Here is a 23,545-nt window from a genome sequence, read left to right on the forward strand (position 1 = left end):
AAAGAATAGTAACTCATATACTGTCTATCCTCAGTTCCGTAACACAAAAAAGGTTAGAGTCCTACTCTGGAGCACATTCAGACCTCGCTAAAGCTTAAGTCTTTTCAGACAGTAAAGTATGGTAGGGGCTGCTCACCGCCCAGAATCAGACACCTCCACTATCGAATACCTCTCATTAAAACACGAAGGTCTGCCTCCTTCCAGTGCCCAGAATCGTTCCCGTCAGCTCTTCACTCTAAAAGTCCCAGTCTCCACTTGACTCCCGTAGTGTTCCGCAGCTGTCTGTTTTTCCAATAGCTGAAGGCCATCCCCACCAAAAATACGTCTTTCTTACGTTCTACAGACGTCACTTGATGCTACATGACCACTTCTCGGACTAAACTAATATGTTACAACAATGTTTAAACAAAGAAATATTATAAATATTCGGTCACACTCTGACCATTTGCAACAAATATAAATAAAGATCGCTGGCCGGTGTGGCCGAGCGGGCCTAGGCGCTTCAGTCTGGAACCGCGCGACCGCTGCGGTTGCAGGTTCGAATCCTGCCTCAGGCATGGATGTGTGTGATATCCTTGGGTTAGTTAGATTTAAGTAGTTCTAAGTTCCAGGGGACTGATGACCTCAGATGACAAGTCTCATAGTGCTCAGAGCCATTTTTAAAAAAATAAAGATTTGCTCATAAATAAACAAGCCAGTATTCTTATGCAAGTGCACTCACGATAAATGGCAACAGAGTGTCGTTAGATATTGTTTATATAGTTATTTAGATCTGCTTGTCAGAAATGTCTTTTGGCAATCTTTTATGAATGCTGTGTCATATAACACATATGACTGACCACTTCTTAAATTACCATGATTTGTATTATCAATTGTAATTGCTATTTCAGCAAAATAGTAAACTGTTCATTAAATAAATACTCAAGTGTGACAAAAGTTGAGGTATTCACGCTGTATTCATTTGCTGTGTAATGGTGGAGGACACGGCATTCTGACAAATATTTGCAAAATCAAAAGATAAAAAACGTCCTAAGTCAATTAATAAAACACATAGAGGTGAGTGGCTCTCAGAGATGATAGCTATCGTGCAATGCTATCGTGTGAGGTATCGTGTGTGGAAATCGCGTGAAGCGTTTAAAAGTTGTTGAATCAGATGTTCATTGTGAGAATGTTTTTTCACTGCGGAATATGAATTTCTGTAATTTTAAAGGTATTGAAAATATTGTTGTATCACTGGATGCACCTCGTTTTTCAGAGATCGCAGATGTATAAAGGATAGGATTAGTACTTGACTGTAAATTATTTGAGATTTTCAAACAGCTGTAAGAAAGCGTCTTTCATTTTGTCTGAAACCAGGCCATTGCTTGGACCACAGCCAGACCTCTTCAGCGATCGACGCATCGTCCAGGTTCCCCATACCAGGATTTTCCCCACGTCTGGACATTTTGAAACCTCCCCTTAGAAAAATTTATGAACGATTGTGCTGATAAACCCCTTACGTTAGTTGATTTTCAAACACCTGAGCAGAACTGAAAGTACTCAGACATTTCGCTCTTTACTTATTCTGATCAACACTAAACTGACACACAATATTTTTAGCGCAACGCAATCTGACTTTGAATAATCTCTACAAAAGAATGGCCCTGACTAACAATAACCTATACCTTTCATGAATCACTTAGCTCACAAAAACCTTCGCTACTCGAACTACTGCAATACAGCGAGCGCCAATGCTGCCAGCTAAATAAAAGATTCTAACTACTGAAGGCACTAACAACTGACAGGCATAGTTAGCAAATGAAAAATTTTGATAGAGAACAAACAATGTATTTTACTTAATAGTGTTCAAAAGTCATATATATATATATATATATATATATATATATATATATATATATATATATATATATAATCAGTTCATGACATCCAGTCTTACAAATTTACTCTTTCTGATGGACACACATCCAGATCGTCCGCTCTCAAAACTCTGCCATCTCTCTCCCCACATCCACCACTGCTGGCGGCTCACCTCCAACTGCGCAACGCTACGCACTGTTCACATCCAACTGCCCAACACTACAATAGCGAATATTTCAACAATGCCAACCAGCCACAGACTGCACACAGCACGATCAGTGATTTTCATGCAGAGCGCTACGCGGCGTTACCAACATAAAAACCTAAACAGCCTACTTACTATTTGCTGACGCTTTTGCAACTGACTGGGCTGCACCGATTGCTGTGGGTTGCCCAGCCGCGGAGCTTTGACTGAGACGGTCACACCGCGCCCTTAACCCCATGCCTATACTAGTAAATTCACGTTATCTCTTACCAACTCAAGGCGACCAAATTGTGAACCTAACTACAATTAACGTTACAAACGCTAGTTGGAGGTAGACGTATGGGACTTCCCATTTAGAAAATCGTTAGGAAATTCAATATTCCGAGAGTCACAGGGTCAAGAGCGTGCCGAGAATACCTCTTACTACGGGCAACGCAGTGGCCGACGGACTTCACTTAACGACCGATAGCAGCGGCGATTGCGTTGAGTTGTCAGTCTTAACAGACTAGCAACACTGCGGGAAATAACCGGAGGAATTAATGTGCAACGCACGACAACCGTATCCTTTTGGTAAGAACGTATTTCACGGTTTTGTCAAAGGGAGCGGGGGGGGGTTCGATTTGTTAGGAATTTTTTTTTAATTTTGTGGTAAGGTCTTATGGGACCAAACTGCTGAGGTCATCCGTCCCTAAGCTTATGCACTACTTAGTGTAACTTAAACTTACGCGAAGGACAACATACACGCCCATGCCCGAGGGAGGACTCGAACCATGACGGGGGGAGCTGCGCGAACCGTGGCAAGACGCCTAAGACCGTGCGGCTACCTCACGCGGCTCGATTTCTTAAAGAGGACTTTAATAAGACTCACGTTTTTCATTTACTCTGGAAAGTTCCATAAAGAACGATAAACTATTTTATTCGAAGATGATCTCGGAGTTTTCATCAAGCGGAAATATGATCTCGTTACTTAGGAGTGCTGTATTTTGGCAAACCACCAAGAAACAGTCATGTTCCAGTCTCCCTTCACCCTCTAATGTCATTTTACATTCTTCTTCTTTCAGCCTGAATCTGAGCTGAGGATCTAATCAGGAATAGACGAGCGCTAATTTTTTGTGACACCGTGATTATTACCGACAGTACTTTTGGAATGAAGAGAGCTCTGTTCGACATAGAAGCTACAATAAGTTTTTGTGGTGAAAATGCAGGGGATCTGGGATTATTCAGTCTTACACTTTCCCTAATTTCTTCATTTAAGTATGACTCTCTTACTTTTTGCTATGAAAGATAGATCATTGTCTGCATTAAAGAATGTCCCATCAGACAAATGCATGAGCTAAAATGAGGAAAATTTTGGATTATTATTTATTCCTCATATGGTTTTTAGTACCAGGAGTCTTTGGACAGATGCTTTACTCGCCTTCGATGCAGTTCTTTTCATTTAAGCAGGGGGGCTGCTTCTTTAAGGGAATTGGAATCTGTCAGGAAAGAAAGATATTCGGAAGGAATTGGCTGTGACTTATAGTAAGGGACCAACCGCGACATTTGCTTAAACTGAATATTGAAAATAACAGAAAACCATTTTCAGGGTTGTCAGGCGATGGATTCAAACCACCTTGCTTCTCAAATCCAGGGACTGCTAGCTCAGCGGCTCAACGCATAGAACTACACCAATTCGGTGGAGATTTCGGAAAAACTGGCTGTTGCAAAATATAATGCATTACAACAAAAGATTAAATTATGGCAATAAAAGTTTTTTCTTTAATTATGCATGTTAAGTCATGTGATAGTGCATGAATGCTTGCATATTTTAAAATTTAATTATGCATGAAATTGCTGGATCCAGTTATCATCGTGTTACAAGAGCGTTAATACGTTTTGGGCGAAAGAGGAGGGTGGCGGGAAGGCTGCAGGACGCAGTCGGCTCCGATGAACTGAAGTAGCCCGCTGAAAAATCTTTTAGAGACGAACGAACTATAGATGTCTCTGTATGCCCATCTTTTTAGAGACGGTTCAGGGACTCGGCTGTTCGATAGAGGATGTCAAATTAAATACCTTTCAGCCGTCTAGTTTCCAACATTGTTTTCATTGACAACCAGTTTCAGCGTTTTACCACGCCAACTTTAGGCTCTTGACCGACGTATAGGAAGAATCTACTTCGATTGTGATCAAAACAGGGGCCGGCAATACTGGTCTTAGTAGATTTTTGTTATAGCGATCCATCACCTGCCGACCATCGGTGACGGTTGAAGTGATCGCTATAGCAAAAATATAGTAAGACCAGTATTGCCGGCCCCTGTTTTGATCACAACCGAAGTAGATTCTTTCTACACGTCGGTCACAGGCCTGAAGATGGCACAGTAAAACGCTGAAGCTGGTTGCCAAATAAAATAAGGTTGGAAACTAGACGGCTAAAAGGTATTTAATTTGACATTAACTACAGAATGTGCTGTCATCACATACCCCTTCCGCTCTCCCCAAACCAGTCCCTATCGTTCCGTATCGGAACTGGTTTTCATAATTACGCAACACCAGGGTGACGAGATTGGGTGATCTTTTGCCATTTGGTCTACTAATCATAGAATACTGAGCACTTCTTAAAAAAAAGTAACCCCCCCCCAATTTAGGTGATATCTTTATTGATCAACGCGATTTTTGGGCGACACAGACAAATGAAAGTGTTTTTTTGTGCTCTGATTTTAGTTTAATGTCATATGTAGTGATATTTACCGCTCCTATGCCTCATGAAATACTAAAATATTGCAATCCCATAGTTCTATCGTGTCCAAATAACAACTCCAATGCAGACATTAATCTGCTATACAGGGCTATTACAAATGATTGAGGCGATTTCATAAATTCACTGTAGCTCCATTCATTGACATATGGTCACGACACACTACAGATACGTAGAAAAACTCATAAAGTTTTGTTCGGCTGAAGCCGCACTTCAGGTTTCTGCCACCAGAGCGCTCGAGAGCGCAGTGAGACTAAATGGCGACCGGAGCCGAGAAAGCGTATGTCGTGCTTGAAATGCACTCACATCAGTCAGGCATAACAGTGCAACGACACTTCAGGACGAAGTTCAACAAAGATCCACCAACTGCTAACTCCATTCGGCGATGGTATGCGCAGTTTAAAGCTTCTGGATGCCTCTGTAAGGGAGAAATCAACGGGTCGGCCTGCAGTGAGCGAAGAAACGGTTGAACGCGTGCGGGCAAGTTTCACGCGTAGCCCGCGGAAGTCGACGAATAAAGCAAGCAGGGAGCTAAACGTACCACAAGATGGTGCTCCACCGCACTTCCATCATGATGTTCGACATTTCTTAAACAGGAGATTGGAAAACCGATGGATCGGTCGTGGTGGAGATCATGATCAGCAATTCATGTCATGGCCTCCGCGCTCTCCAGACTTAACCCCATGCGATTTCTTTCTGTGGGGTTATGTGAAAGATTCAGTGTTTAAACCTCCTCTACCAAGAAACGTGCCAGAACTGCGAGCTCGCATCAACGATGCTTTCGAACTCATTGATGGGGATATGCTGCGCCGAGTGTGGGAGGAACTTGATTATCGGCTTGATGTCTGCCGAATCACTAAAGGGGCACATATCGAACATTTGTGAATGCCTGAAAAAACTTTTTGAGTTTTTGTATGTGTGTGCAAAGCATTGTGAAAATATCTCAAATAATAAAGTTATTGTAGAGCTGTGAAATCGATTCAATCATTTGTAATAATCCTGTAGATAGTTAATTAGGCTATTATCGTAGTAGGTGCATATTTTTAACTTACCATAACGCAGGCGAACGAATGAAGAACGATTTTCCTCTTCTTTCTTGTTACAAACTTATCCATAATTATAAACTATCTCAACAGCACACAACACAGAAACAATAAAAGGCAACAGTTACGTTAAAGTCAACTGCAAGTAAGAACTGAAATGATTAACAAAACGGCAACTGAACTCAAGCAAGTCCAACAATTAGTCTTGGCTAAAATATGGATGGGCGATAGCTGAAAAAAATGGCTCTGAGCACTATGGGACTTAACAGCTGAGATCATCAGTCCCTTAGAACTACTTAAACCTAACTAACCTAAGGACATCACACACATCCATGCCCGAGGCAGGATTCGAACCTGCGACCGTAGCGGTTTCGCGGTTCCAGACTGAAGCGCCTACAACCGCTCGGCCACTCGGGCCGGCGCGATAGCCGATATTGCTATGGATGTATAGATGCTTTAAATCTATCGTTGAACTTGCTGACTATCGATCGTGCCTATCCCTTTTTCGTTTTATGACTGGACATCAATATTTCATTCAGTTTCACTGCACGACAACCAAGGCGTGTGTAATTTCATTTGGGTGATAGGGGATGTTCTGGCCTCTTGGACCTCCCGTTTGGCTACGTCCTTGCGTTAGGGCAGTGCGGTGAAATTTGGCGTTAATGGTTTATGGCAGCAGACGACCGCTGCGAATGTCTTTGCTAACAGCACAACATCGCCTGCACCGCCTCTTCTGGGCTCACACCATATCCATTGTATCGTAGACGACTGGAAAACCATGGGCTGGTCAGACGAGTCTCGATTTCAGCGGGTAAGAGCTGATGGTAGGGTTCGAGTGCGACACAGAGCCCACGAAACCATGGACACTGGCACTGTGCTAAGTGGTGGTAACTTCATAATGGTGTGGGCTGCTTTTACATGGAATGGACTAGGTCCTCTGGTCCAACTGAACCGGTCGTTAACTGTAAATGGTTATGTTCGGCTACCTGGAGTCCATCTGCAGCCATTTATGGGCTTCACGTTCCCAAACAACGACAGAATTTCTATGGATGATAATGCGCCATTTCATCAGCCCGCGGGTATTCGCCATTGGTTTGAAGGATATTCTGGACAATTAGAGCGAATGGATTGGCCACCCAGATCGGCCGACATGAATTCCATGGAACATTTATGGCGCATGTTCGAGAGGTCAGTTCGTGCACAAAATCCTGCACCAGCATGGCTCAATATTTCTACAGGGGACTTCGAGCGACTTGTTGCATCTATGCCACGCCGAATTGCTGCGTTATGCCTACCAGAAGGAGATCCGACACCGAACTGGGAGGTATCCCATGACTTTTGTCACCTCAGTGTATTTTCATAGCAAACTTTATCTCCGTTTCAATAACGTGACACTCTGTTAGTATAGTGACAGGAACAGGATCCTACTGAGCAGTAACGATGTAGGAAAATTATTAACACGGTTAGAATTAAAGTTGACAACACTATAATGTTAAGTACCTGATTCTACTACTGTCAAGTCTTTTAGATTTGTAAACTTCGGAAATGGCACAGTATTAATATGAGGAGCAGCTGATATGGGCGCGATTTAGTAATTTGATGACAGCAATTATTATGCTAAAGGATTTTCTTCCACTTACGACCAAAATTTAATATACTTAGCCACACAGTACTCTTTTTCCATCAATGCATTTCAAACTCTATCCAAATCAATATTGTACTGTGACCAACACCACAGGCTGCTTGTTATCTTCATAGTGCTTTGCCTAACGGTTTATCACCACGCAGTTCGTACATATGTTCTGAGCGCGCTTTCCCAGTTACTCACGTACGACATTAACTTGCATCTGCTATCTGTGTGCGCTCTCGCGTATCAACGATGTTAGTGCCCTGCTGATAGTATCTTTGGTTAGAGATACTTATTATACATTGCAAAGACCCTGACTTTACAAGCGTGTTTACTAAACTGCTTACAACATTGTCTTTAAATGGTTTTAATAAGTTTATTTCACGATCCATCAAGTAATTAGCATTAGCAAGAAAATCATAAAATATATTCATTTATAATCTGAAAATAAATCGAATACTCAAAAAGAAACAATGTGCTGATTATGAAGTACTACTGTGTTGTAGTGGTCATCCGCAGGTAATAAAATCATGTAGCCCATTAATTTCACAGATGTACTTTCTGCAAGAAGGAGATCTCTGACCTGATGAAGTACAAAGAAAATTTCTTTCCCATTCTATCAAACATACATACGACCCTGCTAATTCCATCCCCCTCCCCCATCTTTAAAAGCGTGTTTTGAAAATATTATGACGTTGTTTGAGGATTCTTATTGTCCTGAATTTTAAATCGCACATTGTTGTTCTAAGGCATCAGTTCGAAAGAAGATATTAGCATTAAACGTATTTCAAGGTCACCGACGTTGGACTAATAGACTGGGTTACTGACAATTAAAATAAACTCCTTGACAAAAAAGTGAAGCAGTCAGAAAGGGAGGAGGGAACGAATTAAAACATCACGAGTTGAGAGTTATGTGATATTATTTCAGTGATTACTAAATTTAATCAAATTTTCAAAGAACTTAGTAATAGGAACTCACTTACCAATATAACGTTTTACCCCCTCAGGCCTGGATGCACGCACTGATTCAGTTGGAATGATTGTCATCCAGCCGTTGTATCCTCTCCTGAGGGAAGCTGGCCTCCAACTGCTGTAACTGCTCCTCGATAACCTGCAAACTAGCAGTGGGACTGAAGAACTTTCGCTGTGGTAACTCACATGTTCTTTCGGGGACACATCTGGGACTACCTTACCATGACGTGACAGCTCGTGAAGTTACATGTCATGCGTGAACGAACATTGCCCTGTTGAAAAATGTCACACGTTATTGTTGCATGAGAAGTGACACATGAAGTCGCAGCATACCCGTGAAGAACAATTGTGCCGTCAGAGGTCCTCAGTCAATACTTGCCATGACCTGAAGTCTACCCGTCGGTTCCCCACACTGTGATTCTAGGAGTAATTCTTTGGAGAGTCTCCGTATCGTTGGATGAATGGGAACTCTCCGCAGGTCGCCGCCATACTCGCCAGTCACGGTCATCCGGGGTAGTGCACAGCCGTGATTTGCCGCTGAGCGAAATGTGGCGCCATTCATGAGCAGTCCACGCCTACCGGTTGTGGCACTACTCCAAAGGCAGCTATTTGTATTGTGATGTTAATGGCTGTAATTTCCTACCCCAGCCGGTGACAGTCTCTGACCAATGGTGCATGATGGCACAGAATGTTGAAGAGAGTCCAATACTGGTCATCGAATGGCAGGCCCATATGTGAAGGGGTTAGGATGTGCTGCGTGCATAATGCGGCGACCCTCCCCAGTGGAGGTCAGACGTAATCGAACAGAATCTTGAGGACGAGTATCCTGACATCACATTCCCATTCAGTCCAAGACAGAACCACTGTCACATCTGAATGCCCTACAAATCTGGATACTGCAAGATGAGATCGGCCAGCCAAATGGAAAACCACAACCACTCTCCCTTCAAACTCTGCTAGGTGTTGATATCGTCGTCTCACACGAGTATGTGGCATCCCCGTGATCACTCAACATCTGACGTTGTTCGCACCCTTTATATACCCTAAGAAACCTGGTAACAACACTAAATATGAACTACACGAATCCACTCTGGTGCCCATTCTTCCTGTAACACAGAACTGCAATTCTTTACTACTACGTATAAAACCAAGTTGTCATATAACTCTGTTGTTAAAAATCTTGAAAAGTTCTTGACTGATTTACTTCAGTTTTTTACGCAATACTGCAATAAACGTTCAGACGGACATAGGCTACAGACTCTTTTTTCACATATATGTGGTATATAGATACACTGATAAGCCAGAACATTATTACCACCAAACTAATATCGATATCAACCTATCCAGGGGATAGCATCAACTGGTGAGGAATGACTGCTAGTCAGACACACGCACGGTGTATGTAGTATCGGTGAGTGTGCTGTCTGTGGGTAGAATGGGTAAGGCGTGCTATCTGTCTGAGTTAGACCGAGGGCGGACGGTAATGAACCGGAGGCTCGGCATTAGCTTTCCAGGAACTGCACGACTTTTAGGGTGTTCGAGGAGTGCTGTAGTGAGTGTCTTCAACACGCGGCGAAACTAAGGTGAAACCATGTCCAGACATAGTGGGGTTCGGCGGCCACCTCTCATTACAGATGTCAGACGTCGTAGTTCGGGCAGACCGATAAGACAGAACAGGTGGCGAACTGTGGCGGAACTAACGTGAGACTTTATTTCTGGGCAGAGTACAAGTGTGTCTGAGCACAGAGTGTACCGAACACTCCCAACGATGGGCCACCGCAGCCGATGTCCCATGCAGGTGCCAATGTTAACACCATAACCTCGGCAACTACGACTGAAATGGGCACGTGACCATCGGCACTGGACGTTGGCGCAGTTGAAGAGCATTGCATTGTCTCATGAATCCCAATACCCTGTTCATCAAACCGATAGGAGGGCGCGAATACGTCGTCTTCCAGGGGAACAACTCCTTGACACCTGTACTGCGGTAACAATCTGACGGCGGCTACATTACGCTCTGGGGAACATTCACGTTGACATCCATGGGTCCAGTGCAACTTGTGCAAGTTATCATGACGGGCAAGAAGTATGATACAGATGCTGTAGACCACGTACACATCTTCACGATGATGAAGTTTCCCGAAGCCATTGGAGTGATTTGAGGAACACAGTGGCGAGTTCCAGTTGATGAGCTGGCTCCCCAACTCACCAGATCTAAACCCGATCGAACACATCTGCAATGTGATTGAACGTTGCGTCAGAGTTCATCGCCCCCTCCAAGGAATTTACTTCAATTAGGTGACGTGTGTGCAGGTGTGGTGCTAACTCCCGCCAGCGATCTACAAACGCCTCTTTGCTTCAACGCTACGATGCGTCAGCGCTGTTATCTGTGGCAAAGGTATACATACCGGCTATTAGGTAGGTAGGTCATAATGTTCCGGCTGATCAGTGTATGTACAGGGTGAGTCACCTAACATTACCGCTGTATATCCTTCGTAAACCACATCAAATACTGACGAATCGATTCCACAGACCGAACGTGAGGAGAGGGGCTAGTGTAATTGGTTAATACAAACCATAAAAAAATGCAAGGAAGTATGTTTTTTAACACAAACCTACTTTTTTTTAAATGGAACCCCGTTAGTTTTGTTAGCACATCTGAACATGTAAACAAATACGTAATCAGTGCCGTTTGTTGCATCGTAAAATGTTAATTACATCCGGAGATATTGTAACCTAAAGTTGACGCTTGAGTACCACTCCGCTGTTCGATCGTGTGTATCGGAGAGCACCGAATTACATAGGGATCCAAAGGGAACGGTGATGGACCTTAGGTACAGAAGAGACTGGAACAGCAGATTACGTCCACATGCTAACACCTTTTTATTGGTCTTTTTCACTGACGCGCATGTACATTACCATGCGGGGTGAGGTACACGTACACACGTCGTTTCTGTTTGCAATTACGGAGTGGAATAGAGTGTGTCCCGACATGTCAGGCCAATAGATGTTCAATGTGGTGGCCATCATTTGCTGCACACAATTGCAATCTCTGGCGTAATGAATGTCGTACACGCCGCAGTACATCTGGTGTAATGTCGCCGCCGGCTGCCGCAATACGTTATTTCATATCCTCTGGGGTTGTAGGCACATCACGGTACACATTCTCCTTTAACGTACCCCACAGAAAGAAGTCCAGAGGTGTAAGATCAGGAGAACGGGCTGGCCAATTTATGCGTCCTCCACGTCCTATGAAACGCCCGTCGAATATCCTGTCAAGGGTCAGCCTAGTGTTAATTGCGGAATGTGCAGGTGCACCATCATGCTGATACCACATACGTCGACGTGTTTCCAGTGGGACATTTTCGAGCAACGTTGGCAGATCATTCTGTAGAAACGCGATGTATGTTGCAGATGTTTGGGCCACTGCAATGAAGTGAGGACCAATGAGGTGGTAGCCAATGATACATTTACAGTCCACGGTCGCTGTCGCTCTACCTGTCTGAGCCAGCGAGGATTGTCCACGGACCAGTAATGCATGTTCCGTAGATTCACTGCCCCGTGGTTTGTGAAACCCGCTTCATCGGTAAACAGGTAGAACTGCAACGCATTCTCTGTTAATGCCCATTGACAGAATTGCACTCGATGATTAAAGTCATCACCATGTAATTGCTGATGTAGCGACGCATGAAACGGGTGAAAGCGGTGACGATGCAGTATGCGCATGACACTACTTTGACTCAGTCCACCGGCTCTCGCAATGTCCCGTGTACTCATGTGTGGGTTCATGGCAAAAGCAGCTAACACACCAACTGCACCCGCTTCTCCTGTGACAGGCCTGTTACGGACCCGTTTGCGTGCCACGACCATACCTGTTGCATACAGTTGGCGGTAGATGTTTTGCAATGTGCGGCACGTTGGATGCTCTCTGTCGGGGTACCGTTCTGCATACACCCTGCAGGCTTCAGCTGCATTTCGTCGACACTAGCCATAGATGAGTATCATCTCCGCCTTTTCAGAGTTCGAATACACCATGGTCACAGTTCCTACAACACTACACTATCACAGACGTCTGGTAACACGGTGTACTACAGTTGGTCTGCGTGCGGAGACGAATGCAGAATAACAATAGCAAGCGCTACATGCGGACACTGCGACAGCTAGACCAAACCACAACAGTGCACTACAACCACACTCCTAAACACGGTCGTCATCGTAAACATGTCCCTGCAGATGCTGCTCGCCGACCGTGGCCCGTGTTTGTTACAACACGCAACTGAACGTCGGAGGTTTCAAGCGTCAACTTTAGGTTACAATATCTCCGGATGTAATTAACATTTTACAATGCAACAAACGGCACTGATTACGTATTTGCTTATATGTTCAGATGTGCTAATAAAACTAACGTGGTTCCATTTAAAAAAACTTAGGTTTGTGTTAAAGAACATACTTCCGTGCATTTTTGTATGGTTTGTATTAAACAATTACACTAACCCCTCTCCTCACGTTCGGTCTGTGGAATCGGTTCGTCAGTATTTGATGTGGTTTACGAAGTATATCCAGCGGTAAGGTTAAGTGACTCACCCTGTATATCAAAGTCATAAAGAAGAAGCGTTGTCAGAAAAATTCTCGAAAAGTTCTTGAGTGATTTACTTCAAATTTTTACACACATACTCTAACAAACGCTGTGACGGACATATTTTTCAATATATGACGTACATAAATATATATAACACATAAAGAGGAAAAATTGGTAGCAAATACATCGAAAATTTCATTATCGGTTTAGGTCAAATTTTTACATGATACTTAGTATACTTTTGGACAGACATAGGCTTCATATTTCTTTAATATATGTAGCACATAAATGTATATATAACACATAAAGGGAAATGTTGTTAGCTGAAAGCTCAAAAAGTTTTGACCGATTTGCTTCAAATTTTTACAGGATACTCTAATAAACGTTCGGACAGACATAGGTTACGTCTCTTTTATACACTACTGGCCATTAAAATTGCTACACCACGAAGATGACGTACTACAGACGCGAAATTTAACCGACAGGAGCAAGATGCTGTGATATGCAAATGATTAGCTTTTCAGAGCATTCACACAAGGCTGGCGCCAGTGGCGACACGTACAACGTGCTGACATGAGGAATGTTTCCAACCGATTTCTCATACTCAAACAGCAGTTCACCGGCGTTGCCTGGTGAAACGTTGTTGTGATGCCTCGTGTGAGGGGGAGAAATGGGTACCATCACGTTTCCGACTCAGTAAAAGGTCGGATTGTAGCCTATCGCGATTGCGGTTTATCGTATCGTGACATTGCTGCTCTCGTTGGTCGAGATCCAATGACTGTTAGCAGAATATGGCGTCGGTGGGTTCAGGAGGGTATTACGGAACGCCGCGCTGGATCCCAACGGCCTCGTATCACTAGCAGTCGAGATGACCGGCATCTTATCCGCATGGCTGTAACATCGAGAAGCCACTTCTCGATTCCTGAGTCAACAAATGGAGACGTTTGCAAGACAACAACCATCTGCACCAACAGTTCGACGACGTTTGCACAGTATGGACTATCAGCTCGGAGATCATGTCAGCGGTTACCCTTGACGCTGCATCACAGACAGGAGCGCCTGCGATAGTGTACTCAACGACGAACCTGGGTGCACGAATGGAAAAACATGTTTTCGGATGAATCCAGGTTCTGTTTACAGCATCATGATGATCGCATCCGTGTTTGGCGACATCACGGTGAAAGCACATTGGAAGCGTGTATTCGTCATCGCCATACTGGCGTATCACTTGGCGTGATGGTATGGGTTGGCATTGGTTACACGTCTCTGTCACCTCTTGTTCGCATTGACGGCACTTTGAACAGTGGACGTTACATTTCAGATGTGTTACGTCCCGTGGCTCTACCCTTCATCCGATCCCTGCGAAACCCTACATTTCAGTAGGATAATGCACGACCGCATGTTGCAGGTCCTGTACGGGCCTTGCTGGATACAGAAAATGTTCGACTGCTGCCCTGGCCAGCACATTCTCCAGATCTCTCACCAACTGAAAACGTCTGGTGAATGGTGGCCGAGCAACTGGCTCGTCACAATACGCCAGTCACTACTCTTGATGAACTGTGGTATCGTGTTGAAGCTGCATGGGCAGCTGTACCTGTACACGCCATCCAAGCTCTTTTTGACTCAATGCCCAGGCGTATCAAGGCCGTTATTACGGCCTGAGGTGGTTGTTCTGGGTAGTGATTTCTCATGATCTGTGGACCCAAATTGCGTGAAAATATAATCACATGTCAGTTCTAGTATAATATATTTGTCCAATGAATAACCGTTTATGATCTGCATTTCTTCTTGTTGTAGCGATTTTAACGGCCAGTAGTGTATATATGGCACGTAAATAACTACGTAATACATAAAGGGAAAACGCTGTTGGTAAATATCTCGAAAAGTTCTTCAGCGTGTTTTTCGAATTTGTACACTACGCTGAGGTGACAAGTCTTAGGAAAGAGAGCGATATGCACACATGTAGATGGCGGTCATATCACGTATGCAAGGTATACAAGGACAGAGCACTGGCGCAGCCATCCTTTGCACTCAGCTGATTCCTGCGCAAAAGGTTTATCACGCGATTATATCCGCGAGACAGAAGTTACGAGAGATTCAACGCAGAATGGTAGTTGGACCTAGACACATGGGACATTTCATTTCCGAAATCATTAAGGAAATCAATAATGCGAGGTCCGCAGTGGCAAGTGTGTGTCGAGAATACAAAATTTCATTCATTACCTCTCATCAACGCAGTGGCCGACGGCCTTCACTTAAGGACCGAGAGCAGCGGCATTTCGTAGTGTTGCCAGTGCTAAGAGACAAGCAACACTGCGTGAAATAACCACAGAAATCAACGTGGGATGTGCGACAAACGTATCGGTTAGGACAGTGCGGCGAAATCTGGCGTTAACGTCTATGGCAGGAGACGACCGATGCGAATTTCCTTGATAACAACACGACATCGCTTGCTGCACCTCTCCTGGGTTCGTGAACATACTGACTGGACTCTAGACAACTGGAAAACCGTGGCCTGGTGAGATGAGTCCCGATTTCAGTTGGTAAGAGCTGATGACAGGGTTCGAGTGTGGCGCAGACCCCGCGAAGCCATGGACCCACGTTGTCAACAAACACTGTGCAAGCTGGTGTTGACTCCATAATGGAATGATCTAGGTCTTCGGGTTCACGTGAACCGATCATTGACTGGAAATGGTTATGTTCGAGTACTTGGAGACCATTTGCCGCCACTCATGTACTTCGTGTTCCGAAATAACATGGAATTTTTATCGATGACAATACGTAACGTCATCGAGCCACAATTGTCCTGGACAGTTCGAGCGAATGATTTGGCTACCCAGAACAACAGAAATGAATTCCATCGATCATTCATTGGACGTAATCTAAAGCTCAGTTCGTGCAAAAAATTCTGCACTAGCAAAACTTTCGCAATTATGGACGGATATAGAGGCCGGTTGGGTCAATATTTCTGCAGGGGACTTCCAACGAGTTGTTGAGTCCATGCCACGTCGAGTTGCTGCACTATGCTGGGCAAAAGGAGATCCGGAACGACATTGGAGGTATCCGGTGACTTTTATCACCTCAATATATAGTCCAATAAACCTTTGGAGGGACACAGGCTACACATTTTTTTAAATACGATGGTTGTTCGGAAAGTAAGGAACGATCGGTCGCGAAATGGAAACCACAGTGAAAATCAAAACTGTTTCATTTGCACATTTAGCTACAACTTCCGGGTACGTTACTACATATTCGCCGCTCCGACTTAGATATTTGTCAGAGCGTTATACCAAATTTCCAACACCATCGTCATAGAAGGCAGCCGCTGGAGCTTTCTGATAATTCTCTATGCTGATCTAAAGCGCGTAGCCTGCGCCCGACTGTTGTCTTCGTATCCAGCGTTTCATGTCGACAGAAGTGATTTTCAGGACGAGCCAATTAGGGCTGTGTTGTGGGTGTTCGAAACTTCTTATCGAAAAGACTGCAGGAGCGTTTTCACTGCCCCCGTAGAGTGCGGCTGAGAATTACCATGAAGAAGGAAGTGCGTGGCAGTTGTGTTAGGTGGGCTGCATTCATTAAGGCGAAGCCTCTCAGCGGGCCCTCCTACTTGGCAGGAGACACTGTTGTTCTAGGCACCTTTACTCGCTCACAGTGCGCTCACACCTGAAAAGAACGTCTTGATGCGATCGACAGGCAAACTAGAGACACTGCCTGAAACGTCTGTGAAAAGCCTCGTCGGATTTTCACAGTGGTTTCCATTTCACGACCGATCGTTCCTCACTTTCCAAATAGCGCTCGTATATATGGTATATAAATACATATGTAATACATAACAGGAAGAAGTTGTTAGCAAAAATCTCGAGAAACTCTTGACCAATTTAATTCAGCTGTTTTCATGATACTCTAAAATACGTTCGAATGCACATAGGCTACATATTTCTTACATACGTGTGGTATATAAATGTATATACACTAATTAAATCGGAAACGCTGTTAGCGAAAATCTCAAAAAGTTCTCTTCCGATTTACTCCAAAGCTTTACAAGAGACTCTAATAAACGTTCGAACAGAAATACAATACATATTTATTTAATATGTATGGCAAAGAAATATGTATCTAATACCTAAAGAGGAAAACTTGTTAGTTAGTCTTGAAACGGTCTTGACCGGTTTGTTTCCTGTTTTTACACGATACTCATTAAACTTTCGGACATACATAAGTTACAAGCCGGCCGCGGTGGTCTAGCGGTTCTGGCGCTGCAGTCCGGAACCGCGGGACTGCTGCGGTCGCAGGTTCGAATCCTGCCTCGGGCATGGGTGTCTGTGGTGTCCTTAGGTTAGTTAGGTTTAAGTAGTTCTAAGTTCTAGGGGACTTATGACCTAAGATGTTGAGTCCCATAGTTCTCAGAGCCATAAGTTACAAATTTTTGAATATACGTGTTAAGTAAATATATATGTAATATGTAAACGAGAAACGTTGTTGGCCTATCGACTTATGATTAGGACACTACTATGGAATCGAAATCACTCGGAACTTCGCTGTCTTACCCGTTCACAGATCAAAACTAAGAGAAACACTGTCGTTGAAGCTACTATACTCACAGATTCAGCAGGTCGAGATGTCTTTCCTGTACGCCCCCATGAACCATGGACCTTGCCGTTGGTGGGGAGGCTTGCGTGCCTCAGCGATACAGATGGCCGGAGCGTAGATGCAACCACAACGGAGGGGTATCTGTTGAGAGGCTAGACAAACATGTGGTTCCTGAAGAGGGGCAGCAGCCTTTTCAGTAGTTGCAGGGGCAAAAGTCTGGATGATTGACTGATCTGGCCTTGTAACATTAACCAAAACGGCCTTGCTGTGCTGGTACTGCGAACAGCTGAAAGTAAGGGGAAACTACAGCCGTAATTTTTCCCGAGGACATGCAGCTTTACTGTATGATTAAATGATGATGGTGTCCTCTTGGGTAAAATATTCAGGAGGTAAAATAGTCCCCCATTCGGATCTCCGGGCGGGGACTACTCAGGAGGACGACCGAGCGAGGTGGCGCAGTGGTTAGCACACTGGACTCGCATTCGGGAGGACGAAGGTTAAATCCCGTCTCCGGCCATCCTGATTTAGGTTTTCCGTGATTTCCCTAAATCGCTTCAGGCAAATGCCGGGATGGTTCCTTTGACAGGGCACGGCCGATTTCCTTCCCCATCCTTCGCTCACCCGAGCTTGCGCTCCGTCTCTAATGACCTCGTTGTCGACGGGACGTTAAACGCTAATCTCCTCCTCCTCAGGAGGACGTCGTTATCAGGAGAAAGAAAACTGGTGTTCTACGGATCGGAGCGTGGAATGTCAGATCCCTTAATCGGGCAGATAGGTTAGAAAATTTAAAAAGGGAAATGGATAGGTTAAAGTTAGATATAGTGGGAATTAGTGAAGTTCGGTGGCAGGAGGAACAAGACTTTTGGTCAGGTGATTACAGGGCTATAAATACAAAATCAAATAGGGGTAATGCAGGAGTAGGTTTAATAATGAATAAAAAAAATAGGAGTGCGGGTTAGCTACTACAAACAGCATAGTGAACGCATTATTGTGGCCAGGATAGACACAAAGCCCATGCCTACTACAGTAGTACAAGTTTATATGCCAACTAGCTCTGCAGATGATGAAGAAATAGTTGAAATGTATGACGAGGTAAAAGAAATTATTCAGGTAGTGAAGGGAGACGAAAATTTAATAGTCATGGGTGACTGGAATTCGTCAGTAGGAAAAGGGAGAGAAGGAACCATAGTAGGTGAATATGGATTGGGGGGAAGAAATGAAAGAGGAAGCCGCCTTGTAGAATTTTGCACAGAGCATAACTTAATCATAGCTAACACTTGGTTCAAGAATCATAAAAGAAGGTTGTATACCTGGAAGAATCCTGGAGGTACTAAAAGGTATCAGGTAGATTATATAATGGTAAGACAGAGATTTAGGAACCAGGTTTTAAATTGTAAGACATTTCCTGGGGCAGATGTGGATTCTGACCACAATCTATTGGTTATGAACTGCAGATTGAAACTGAAGGAACTGCCAAAAGGTGGGAATTTAGGGAGATGGGATCTGGATAAACTGAAAGAACCAGAGGTTGTAGAGAGTTTCAGGGAGAGCATAAGGGAACAATTGACAGGAATGGGGGAAAGAAATACAGTAGAAGAAGAATGGGTAGCTCTGAGGGATGAAGTAGTGAAGGCAGCAGATGATAAAGTAGGTAAAAAGACGAGGGCTAATAGAAATCCTTGGGTAACAGAAGAAATATTGAATTTAATTGATGAAAGGAGAAAATATAAAAATGCAGTAAATGAAGTAGTCAAAAAGGAATACAAACGTCTCAAAAATGATATCGACAGGAAGTGCAAAATGGCTAAGCAGGGATGGCTAGAGGACTAATGTAAGGATGTAGAGGCTTGTCTCACTAGGGGTAAGATAGATACTGCCTACAGGAAAATTAAAGAGACCTTTGGAGAGAAGAGAACCACTTTTATGAATATCACGAGCTCAGATGGCAACCCAGATCTAAGCAAAGAAGGGAAGACAGAAAGGTGGAAGGAGTATATAGAGGGTTTATACAAGGGCGATGTACTTGAGGACAATATTATGGAAATGGAAGAGGATGTAGATGAAGACGAAATGGGAGATAAGATACTGCGTGAAGAGTTTGACAGAGCACTGAAAGACCTGAGTCGAAACAAGGCCCCGGGAGTAGATAACATTCCATTAGAACTACTGATGGCCTCGGGAGAGCCAGTCATGACAAAACTCTACCATCTGGTGAGCACGGTGTATGAGACAGGCGAAATACCCTCAGATTTCAAGAAGTATATAATAATTCCAATCCCAAAGAAAGCAGGTGTTGACAGATGTGAAAATTACCGAACTATCAGTTTCATAAGCCACAGCTGCAAAATACTAACGCGAATTCTTTACAGACGAATGGAAAAACTGGTAGAAGCGGACCTCGGGGAAGATCAGTTCGGATTCCGTAGAAATGTTGGAACACGTGAGGCAATACTAACCTTACGACTTATCTTAGAAGAAAGATTAAGAAAAGGCAAACCTACGTTTCTAGCATTTGTAGACTTAGAGAAAGCTTTTGACAATGTTAACTGGAATACTCTCTTTCAAATTCTGAAGATGGCAGTGGTAAATTACAGGGAGCGAAAGGCTATTTGCAATTTGTACAGAAACCAGATGGCAGTTATAAGAGTCGAGGGGCATGAAAGGGAAGCAGTGGTTGGGAAAGGAGTGAGACAGGGTTGTAGCCTCTCCCCGATGTTATTCAATCTGTATATTGAGCAAGCAGTAAAGGAAAGAAAAGAAAAATTCGGAGTAGGTATTAAAATTCATGGAGAAGAAGTAAAAACTTTGAGGTTCGCCGATGACATTGTAATTCTGTCAGAGACAGCAAAGGACTTGGAAGAACAGTTGCACGGAATGGACAGTGTCTTGAAAGGAGGATATAAGATGAACATCAACAAAAGCAAAACGAGGATAATGGAATGTAGTCTAATTAAGTCGGGTGATGCTGAGGGAATTAGATTAGGAAATGAGACACTTAAAACTGTAGGTGAGTTTTGCTGTTTGGAGAGCAATGGTCGAAGTAGGGACGATACAAAACGTAGACTGGCTATGGAAAGGAAAGCGTTTCTGAAGAAGAGAAATTTGTTAACATCGAGTGTAGATTTAAGTGTCAGGAACGTTTTTTTTTTTCTGGAAGTACTTGTATGGAGCGTAGCCCTGTATGGAAGTGAAACATGGACTATAAATAGTTTAGACAAGAAGAGAATAGAAGCTTTCGAAATGTGGTTCTACAGAAGAATGTTTAAGATTAGATGGGTAGATCATGTAACTAATGAGGAGGTACTGAATAGAATTGGAGAGAAGAGAAGTTTGTGGCACAACTTGGCTAGAAGAAGGGATCGGTTGGTAGGACATGTTTTGAGGCATCAAGGGATCACAAATTTAGCGTTGGAGGGCAGCGTGGAGGGTAAAAATCGTAGAGGGAGACCAAGAGATGAATACACTAAGCAGATTCAGAAGGATGTAGGTTGCAGTAGGTACTGGGAGACGAAGAAGCTTGCACAGGATAGAGTAGCATGGAGAGCTGCATCAAACCAGTCTCAGGACTGAAGACCACAGCAACAACAACAACAACACGGTGTGCACAGCTTTCTTCAATGGTCTGTATTACTTCTTACAGAAACAGTATTAGGTTTACATCACTCGAGTGCTTTACCTTAGCTTCAGCATATGTGTATAATAAGAATAATTTATCTTCATTGGTCACAGTTGGTGCGGACTGCTTTTTTATGTTCTGAACAATTTAGTAGCTCGAAAAACTTACGGGAACGCAGCCGGTTGTCGTCGTTGCCGGCGACATTTCGACACGTGCACACCAGTCATTTTCAAAGCAAAACTGCGTGTGCACCAGTCAAATCATCGGCGGCTGTCGACGTCACCCGACTGCATTCCTGTAAGGTATCTGTGGTGTCACCGCCAGACACCACACTTGCTAGGTGGTAGCCTTTAAATCGGCCGCGGTCCATTAGTATACGTCGGACCCGCGTGTCGCCACTGTCAGTGATAGCAGACCGAGCGCCACCACACGGCAGGTCTAGAGAGACTTACTAGCACTCGCCCCAGTTGTACAGCCGACTTTTCAAGGAAAGGTTCACTGTCAACTACGCTCTCATTTGCCGAGAGGATAGTTAGCATAGCCTTCAGCTACATTTGCTACGACCTAGCAAGGCGCCGTATTCAATTGATATTTATTATGTGAAGCATGTATCATCAAGAGCGATGTTCTACAATTGTGGATTAAAGTTAAGTATTATATCAACTACTTACTTTATTTGCAATTCTCACGATATTGTCCTGTTCCAGACCTCACGCCAGTCAGCTTGTAATTAAACGCGTGCATTTCGGCCTCCTCTAGAAACACAGTGTTGGCTCTTCTGCCAACACTACAGTATCTGAACATTAAATTCGCTGGAGAGACTCAGATCTCAAATTTAGTAGCTTTAAAAAGCTAGAAATTGATATAAATTACAATATTTACTAAGTAACGTGTTTTCTTTCAGATATTTTCAAAAATAACTACGGAAGTACAAGTTTAATTGCTACACAGATCTAGTTTTACGTCCCATGGCCGGCCGAAGTGGCCGTGCGGTTAATGGCGCTGCAGTCTGGAACCGCAAGACCGCTACGGTCGCAGGTTCGAATCCTGACTCGGGCATGGCTGTTTGTGATGTCCTTAGGTTAGTTAGGTTTAACTAGTTCTAAGTTCTAGGGGACTAATGACCTCAGCAGTTGAGTCCCATAGTGCTCAGAGCCATTTGAACCATTTTTTGAACGTCCCATGTTTGATATTTATAGAACATACACGACCATATAATAAATCTAGAACGTTATTCGTAAGCGAGGAGGATCTGTTTCGTTTTGTACTGAGCAACAGCGTGTGAAATTGTTGGACGTGGAAAACCTAATTCTGTCAAAGATAAACAAAGGGAAATGAATACATACAGAATTTACTTCCTTTGTATAGCGTCATTTGCAAAATTCCACTCCCTTGGTGGTGAATTCCTTCTTACACACGTACACCTCCGTGAAGATGCACAAGTGGCCCATCGGGGCCATCCGACAGCCGTGTCATCCTCAGCTGAGGATGCGAATAGGAGGGGCGTGTGGTCAACGCACCGCTCTCCCGGTCGTTACTATGGTTTTATTTGACCAGAGCCGCTACTATTCGGTCGAGTAGCTCCTCAATTGGCATCACGAGGCTGAGTGCACGCCGAAAAATGGCAACAGCACGTGGCGGCCCAGATGGTCACCGGTCCAAGTTCCGGCCCCGCCCGACAGCGCTTAACTTTGGTGATCTGACGGGAACCGGTGTTACCACTGCGGCTAGGCCGTTGCCACGCCTTGAAGATACTGGCATGCATTTCTCAGCCAGAAAAAGTTACAGATAAATCATTTGTACACACCATAATCTCAAGTTGCTCTAAAATTGTTTTGGCGGTTGAAGGAAATAATTAATTGAAAGTATTTGTGTGCGTACTGTTTCACTCTGTTACGATGAGCTTGCATACACCAGTCACTACCAGTCGTTAATATAAACTGTACATAGTCTGAAAAGTTCACACGCATACCTCATTCATAACCGTAGCCAATTTGTGGGAATACTTCACCGAAAGTTTACAAATGGATTGTTTCTTTTAGAATTTCTCGCTCTAGTGTTGCTAGTATCAGTCTCACGGAACAAATTATTCAAATTCGTGAGTAAGCAACACGCAACGCGGTATTTACCTACTTTAAACGTCACTGAACGTTCTGAATTTCTCACTGTACTTTAAATGGAACTCCCTTCCACACTTTACGGCACTTCTCAAACATTTTAGTACCGAAATATCACAATATCAATCGTTTTCAATGGAGCACGTATCAATACGTCTGCTCACTATGAGATCCACGTCCTTCACTCTACACAAAATAAGCTTCT

General features: G+C 43.8%; 1 pseudogene; it reads right to left on the reverse strand.

Moving 5' to 3' along the window:
- Positions 1–22,845: 22,845 nt before the first annotated feature.
- Positions 22,846–22,963, reverse strand: LOC126472313 (5S ribosomal RNA; annotated as a pseudogene).
- Positions 22,964–23,545: the final 582 nt, after the last annotated feature.

Source organism: Schistocerca serialis, chromosome 3 (genome assembly GCF_023864345.2).
Source record: "Schistocerca serialis cubense isolate TAMUIC-IGC-003099 chromosome 3, iqSchSeri2.2, whole genome shotgun sequence".
In the NCBI taxonomy this organism is placed as follows: Eukaryota; Metazoa; Arthropoda; class Insecta; order Orthoptera; family Acrididae; genus Schistocerca; species Schistocerca serialis.